This window comes from Bubalus kerabau, chromosome 15 (assembly GCF_029407905.1).
Source record: "Bubalus kerabau isolate K-KA32 ecotype Philippines breed swamp buffalo chromosome 15, PCC_UOA_SB_1v2, whole genome shotgun sequence".
NCBI lineage: Eukaryota > Metazoa > Chordata > Mammalia > Artiodactyla > Bovidae > Bubalus > Bubalus kerabau.
Genome location: NC_073638.1, coordinates 9,878,025 through 9,886,409, shown reverse-complemented (window position 1 = coordinate 9,886,409; position 8,385 = coordinate 9,878,025).

Genomic DNA, 8,385 nt, shown 5'->3' with positions numbered 1-8,385 from the left:
AACCAAATATATCCACATAGCCTTTCTCTATTTTCTGAAAAACCCTTCTTTCTGTTTTGAATCTGTTACAAATTTCCCTATCTTTTAAAGCTGAGGGAAACACCCTGCCGCTCTTTCTCCAGGCCTCTTGTCATTATTATTTTCTGTGTTCTGTATTATTTTCTGTGTGCTGTAACAAAGAGTGAACATACTTTGAGCCACACAGATATTAGCACTGTCATGTACTGAATGACTAGCCCTGGTAAATTACTTAAACTCTGACCTTCAGTTTCTTCACTTATTAAAAGGCGATAATTAATTTGCTTTATAAGATTGTTGCAGAGATTGACATTCATATATGGAAAAGAAATTCTGTTTCTTAGTGCTACTAAGCATATTTTTTATAATTATTCTCTGTTACATAACTCAGTGTTAAACTTGATGCTTTATTTTATGCATGCCATTTTTCATATTTATTAAGCATTTCTCAGTTGTTTGTCTCTTTAGTCCTTTAAACTTAAAAATTGTGTGTTGTAGTTTTCTTCTGTCTCTCTGAGTGTGTGGCACAATGCTGAGAACAGAAGAAAATACATGTTAAGTGCCCTGGGTTCAGTTTCTACCTCTGCTGCTTAACGGCCATATAACCTGAGGAAATTACATAAATACCCTATTCCAGTTTTTTCATTTGTAAAATAAAAACAATAAACTTCGTAATGCAAGAGTTATTGTAGTTATGTTTACTCACAGTCAGTGTGAGTAAAGCACTTATAAAATACTAATTATATGGAAATTGCAGTGTGTCAGCTCTTATCATAAACACAATTAGCATGAGCTGCTTGAGTGAAATATTTTATAATAATTTTATGCATTTATTATACAAATAGTTTTATAATAAGAAATTAAGATTTATAAATCTTTTGAAATTTGTTAAATGTTTTAGATAAGCCATAAATATGCAAAGGATGAGGGGCTTTCAAATGTCATCCATTGTTGGGAAAATATAACTAGAAAGCATCAGGCAGAATCTTACAATACATTATTACATGAGAACCAAGAAATGATAAATAAAATTGCTGTGTACTATGCCTACAAAAGAAGCAGAATTTGTTAAACTACATTAATGAACAAGATGTTTAGCTGACATAAGCTGTGAGAGGCTAAAATCTATAAATGCTTTTGTTGTTCAGTCGCAAAGTCTTGTCTGACTCTTAGTGACCCAATGGACTGAAGCATGACAGGCACCCTGTCCTTCACTATCTACTGGAGTTTACTCAAACTCGTGTCCACTGAGTCAGCAAAGCCATCCAACCATCTCATCCTCTGCTGTCCCCTTCTCTTTCTGCCCTCAATCTTTCCCAGCATCAGAGTCTTTTGCAATGAGTTGACTCTTTCCATTGGGTAGCCAAAGTATTGGAGCTTCAGCTTCAGCATCAGTTCTTCCAATGAATATCCAGTGTTCATTTCCATTAGGATTGATTTGTTTGATCTCCTCGCAATTCAAGGGATGCTCAAGAGTCTTCTCTAGCATCATAATTTGAAAGCATCAATGAGTGCATCATGCATATGCACATTTTAATTTTTAAAGAAAATTGTAGAGAAATATTAAAAAAAAGAAAAAGAAACCATTCAGAGCCTAGAAGCCATTCCATTTTATAAACTTTATGGTATATATTTTGTTACATATAATCATGTCAAAATCTATTATAACGACAGTTTTTTTGTAACCATCCAGAGTGAGACTCCACCTTAGGAACTTCCATTCTTTGGTTTCATGATATTCTGCACAAGAGATTTCCTAGAATATAGAATTATTCTTATTATTATATATATAAATGTCTCACTACCTAAGATGAGCTTGCCATTATACTAGTGTACACAAAAAGGAACTGAAAATTACCTATTCCTTCAAGGAACTTACAACTGCTCAACAGACATTTTAATGAGTTTTTACAGTTTTCAGAATTATGTTGAACATTTCCGAATTTTCCTAACTGCATGGAAAGTTCATGGATAATGATCTTGAACATTAATTTTAATGCTGGCTTAAATAGAAGCCATTAGCTAAATAGAAATTATTGAATTTTGGTCTTCTTCTGCAATCTGTTCCCTAGGAAAAAGAAGGAAATATTAAAGAACTTAATTTGCTTACTTAAAACTTATAAATTTCTGTGGTTTGAAAATTAGTAATAATATTTAAAATGTCATTTCCACTATGATCAAATAATACTTGAGAGATTTGGTAAATTTGTGTATAATTTCTTATTTCAATTAGCCTTTCCTGTATCACAAATAAACACAAAATTTAGTACCTTAAAATAATATATATATATATATATATATATATATATATATATTATTTCTCACTATTCTGTGGGTTAGTTTAAGTTCATCTGTAGTTCCCACATGAGCTCATATTTGTGGTGTCTTCAACTGTAAGGTCACTTTAAGAGTGTCTTATCTGGGAAAGCGTTAATATGAAGATCTGTCTCTCTCTCAAGGTGACCATACCAGGCCTCCTCCTGTGGTAGTAGCAGCATTCCAGAATGCTATCTCCCAAGCATTTATCCAGACTCTACTGACTTCACTTGGTCTCATGTCCAATTATCCTAAGTTAAATTGTAAGTCATGTTGGTGAGGCCCAGAGTGTAAACAAGGCTTACATAAAAAAAAATAGACAATTCTCTTTTTGCTGTGAACAAGACTATTGGCCAAATCTGGAGATTTAAAAAAAATAAATAAATAAAGCTAAAAGGGATGGTACAAAATGATCAAATAGTTGATACATATTTAAAAAACAATTGACCAAGGTTAAAAGTCCAGTTTAACAGGGAGGCCTGGCGTGCTGCGATTAATAGGGTCGCAAAGAGTCAGACACGACTGAGCGACTGAACTGAACTGAACCGAAAAGTCCAGTTTGCTTCTCTGCTAGCTCAGAGGTAGAGTCCGCCACTAAACCCAGCTTTGATCCCTAGGTTGGGAAGATCCCCTGAAGAATGAAATGGCAACCCACTCCAGTATTCTTGCCTGGGAAATCTCATGGACAGAGGAGTCTGGCAGGCTCCAGTCCATGAGGTTGCAAAATAGTAAGACATGACTCAGTGACGAAACAACAAAAAATTTCTGGTTACATGCATGGATAGATTTAATATTAGGTCAGTTAAATCTCTAAGTCTTCTAATTCAAAATATTATGTATTTTTAGTTATTCTTAGTAATCAGTAAAAGAGAAGGCAATGGCAACCCACTCCAGTACTCTTGCCTGGGAAATCCCATGGACAGAGGAGCCTGGTAGGCTACAGTCCATGGGATCGCGAAGAGTTGGACTCGACTGAGTGACTTCACTTTCACTTTTCACTTTCATGCACTGGAGAAGAAAATGGCAACCCACTCCAGTATTGTTGCCTGGAGAATCCCAGGGATGGGAGCCTGGTGGGCTGTCGTCTATGAGGTTGCACAGAGTCGGACACGACTGATGTGCTTTAGCAGCAGCAGTAATCAGTAATGGTAGTAAGATATTTCTAGTGAAAGGAGAAAGTAGAGAAAAGCACTAAACCATTCAGGTATGACCTAAATTAAATCCCTTACAATTATACAGTAGAAATGACAAATAGATTCAAGGGATTGGACCTGATAGACACTGAAGTGTCTGAAGCCTGAAGTGCCTGAAGAACTACAGAGGTTTGTAACATTGTCCAAGACGCAGTGATCAAGACCATCCTCAAGAAAAAGAAATGCAAGAAGGCAAAATGGTTGTCTGAGGAGGCATTACAAATAGGCAATAGAAGAAGAGAAGCTAAAGGCAAAGAAGAAAAGGAAAAAAGGAAAGATATACCCATCTGAATGCAGAGTTCCAGAGAAGAGCAAGGAGAGATAAGAAAGTGATCAATGCAAAGAAATACAGGAAAACAATAGAATGGAAAGACCGGAGATCTTTTCAGGAAAACTAGAGATACCAAGAGAACATTTCATGCAAACATGGGCACAATAAAGGAAAAAAACAGTATGGACCTAACAGAAGTAGAAGATATTAAGGAAAGGTGGCAAGAAATCACAGAAGAACTATACAAAAAAAGATCTTCATGACCAGATAAACATGATGGTGTAATCACTCACCCATAGCCAACATCCTGCAGTCTGAAGCCAAGTGCACCTTAGGAAGCAACACTACAAACAAAGCTAGCAGAGGTGATAGAATTCCAGCTGATCTATTTCAAGTCCTAAAAGATGATGCTGGGAAAGTGATGCACTCAATACGCTAGCAAATTTGGAAAACTCAGCAGTGGCCACAGGACTGGAAAAGGTCAGTTTTCATTCCAACCCCAAAGAATGCTCAAACTACCACACAATTGCACTCATCTCATGTGCTAGCAAAGTAATGCTCAAAATACTCCAAGCAAGGCTTAAACAAAATGTGAACTGAGAAATTTCAGATGTTCAAACTTGATTTAGAAAAGGCAGAGGAACCAGAGATCAAATTGCCAACATCCATTGGATTATCGAAAAAGCAGAGTTTCAGAAAAACATCTACTTCTGCTTTATTGACTATGCCACAGCCTATGACCGTGTGGATCAGAACAAATGTTAGAAAATTCTTCAAAAAATGGGAATACCAGACCACCTTACCCACCTCCTGAGAAATCTGTATGCAGGTCAAGAAGCAACAGTTGAAACAACAGACTGGTTCCAAATTGGCAAAGGAGTATGTCAATGGTGTATATTATCACCTTGCTTATTTAGTTTATATACAGGGTACCTCATGCAAAATGCCAGCCTGCATGAAGCACATGCTGGAATCAAGATTCCAGGGAGAAATATTAATAATGTTAGATATGCAGATAACACCACCCTTATGGAAGAATGTGAGAGGAACTGAAGAGCCTCTTGATAAAAGTGAAAGAGGAGAGTGAAAAATCTGGCTTAAGACTCAACATTCAAGAAACTAAAATCATGGCAATTGGTTCCATCACTTCACGGTGAATAGGTGGGGAAACAGTGGAAACAGTGAGAGACTTTATTTTTTCTGGCTCAAAAATCACTGCAGATGGTGACTGCAGCCATGAAATTAAAAGATGCCTGCTTCTTAGAAGAAAAGCTACCACCAACCTAGACAGCACATTCAAAAGAAGAGACATTACTTTGTTGACAAAGGTCCGTCTATTCAAAGCTATAGTTTTTCCAGTAGTCATGTATGGATGTGAGACTTGGACCATAAAGAAAGCTGAGTCCCAAAGAATTGATGCTCTTGAATTGTGGTGTTGGAGAAGTCTCTTGAGAGTCCCTTGGACTGCAAGGAGATCCAACCAATCAATTTTCTAAAGGAAATCAGTCCTGAATATTCATTGCAAGGACTGATGCTGAAACTGAAGCTCCAGTACTTTGGCCACCTGAAGAGCTAACTCATTGGAAAAGACCCTGATTCTGGAAAAGATTGAAGGCAGGATGAGAAGGGGACAACAGAGGATGAGATGATTGGATGGCATCACCACGTGATGGACTGAGTTTGAGCACACTCCTGGAGTTGGTGATGGACAGGGATGCCCAGTGTGCTGCTGTCCAAGGGGTCATAAACAGCTGGACACGACTCAGAGACTGAACTGAACTAAATTTCTAATGAACATGCAAACGCATGTTAATGCAGGAATATTCTAGAACACTGTTAGGGGTATTCCTTACTGCCCAGGGAAATGCAACTCCTCAAAAGAATTAGTCATGCTATTTAATTAACGAAATGGAGATTTGTTGTAGAAGTGTTCAAAACTGAAAATGATAATCTTTTATATATTTAAGTACTATAGATGATTACTTTCTTTTTTCAGATTTTATTTTTAGAGCAGTTTTATATTCACAGCAAGATTAAGAGGAAGGTAGAAAGATTTCCCATAGACACTCTGCCCTGATATATGCATAGATTTCCTGATAATCTTGGTAAATTTTTCATCATCAACAAACCTACATTGACATTCCACAAGCATTTAAATTCTATGATTATATTTAGAGATCACTCTGGGTAGTGTATATTATGTGGGTTTGAATAAATGTATAATGACAGGTAGACATCATTATAGTATCATTCAGGTTATTTTCACTGCCCTGAAGCTCCAACTATTTATTCCTCCCTTCATTCCACCCCCAAGTCTATGACAAGCACTAATCTTTTTATTGCTTCCATAGTGTTACATTTTCCTAAGTGAAAAAAGACAATTTGAAAAGATTACACAACTTGGAATCATAAGATATGTATCATTTTTTCACCTACTAATATGCATTTAAGTCTTCTTCACATCTTTTCATGACAGTTCTTTGTTCTTAGTAATTACCTTTATTAATGTATTTACTTTTGAGTAAAATTATTTATGAAAAAAATCATTTGAAAGAGTGATTACAGAATTTCCTTTTAAAATATACTTTGATTTTCAAATGACTCCTATCATAAAAACAACTATTAACAGAAAAATCAAGGAAAAATATAATTATGCCAATATAAAGAACACATTTGTGCCAAAAGAAAGATCATGATAGAAATAGTTCCATTCTAGGTAAAAAATTCAGAAGGATATTTAAACAGTTAATGTAAAGATTTTAATTTAAAATTTTAAAGGAAGGAAAACTACAAGAATAAAAAAACTCACTTCTAGAATCATACTGTTAAAACTCCATTATTCATTTGTTGTATCAGCTCAGATCAGTCGCACAGTTGTGTCCAACTCTCTGTGACCCCATGAACTGCAGCACACCAGGCCTCCCTGTCCATCACCAACTCCCAGAATTTACTCAAACTCATTTCCATTGAGTCAGTGATGCCATCCAACCATCTCATCCTCTGTCATCCCTTTCTCTACACGCCTTCAATCTTTCCCAGCATCAGGGTCTTTTCAAATGAGTCAGTTCTTCGCATCAGGCAGCCAAAGTATTGGAATTTTAGCTGCATCATCAGTCCTTCCAATGAATATTCAGGATTGATCTCCTTTATGATGGACTGGTTGGAACTTCGTGCAGTCCAAGGGACTCTCAAGAGACTTACTGAACACCACAGTTCAAAAGCATCAATTCTTTGGTGCTCAGTGTTCTTTATCGTCCAACTCTCACATCCATACATGATACTGGAAAAACCATATCTTTGACCAGATGGACCTTTTTTGTCAAAGAAATGTCTCTGATTTTTACGATGCTGCCTAGGTTGGTCATAACTTATCTTCCAAGGAGCAAGTGTCTTTTAATTTCATGGCTTCTGTAACCATCTGCAGTGATTTTGGAGCCCAAGAAAATAAAGTCTGTCACTGTTTCCCCGTTTATTTGCCATGAAGTGTTGGGACCAGATGCCATGATCTTAGTTTTCTGAGTGTTGAGTTTTAAGCCAAGTTTTCACTCTCCTCTTTCATCAAGAGACTCTTCAGTTCTTCCTTACTTTCTGTCATAAGGGTGATGTCATCTGCATACCTGAGGGTTTTGATATTTCTCCAAGCAATCTTGATTTCAGCTTGTGCTTCATCCAGCCGAGTGTTTCTCATGATGTCCTCTGCATATAAGCTAAATTAGCAGGGTGACAATATACCACCTTGATGTACACCTTTCCCAATTTGGAACCAATCTGTTGTTGCATGTCAGTTTCTAACTGTCGCTTCTTGATCTGCATACAGATTTCTCAGGAGGTGGGTAAAGTGGTCTGGTACTCTCATTTTTTTCAAAAATTTTCCACCATTTGTTGTGATTCACACAGTCAAAGGCTGTGGCATAGTAAATAAAGCAGAACTAGATGTTTTTTTGTGGAACTCTCTTGCTTTTTTGATGATCCAAAGAATATAGGCATTTGATCTCTGGTTCCTCTGCCTTTTCTAAATCCAACTTGAATATCTGCAAGTTCACGGTTCATGTACTGTTGAATTCTGGCTTGGAGAATTTGAGCATTACTTTACTAGTATATGAAATGAATGCAACTGTGTGGTAGTTTGAGCATTCTTTGGCACTGCCTTTCTTTGGGATTGGAATGAAAACTGGTTTTTCCAGTCCTGTGGCCACTGCTTAGTTTTCCAAATTTGCTGGCACATTGAGTGCAGCACTTTCACAACATCATGTTTTAGGATTTGAAATAGCTCAACTAGAATTCCATCAACTCCATGTGCTTTGTTCATAGTGATGCTTCCTGAGGCGCTCTTGACCTCGCATTTCAGGATGTCTGGCTCTAGGTGAATGATATCATGATTATCTGGGTCATGAAGATCTTTTTTTATATAGTTCTTCTGTGTATTCTTGCCACCTCTTCTTAATATCTACTGCTTCTGTTAGGTCCATACCGTTTCTGTCCTTTATTGTGCCCATCTTTGCATGAAAATTTCCCTTGGTATCTCTAATTCTCTTGAAGAGATCTCTAGATTCCCATTCTATTGTTTTCCTCTATTTATTTGCATTT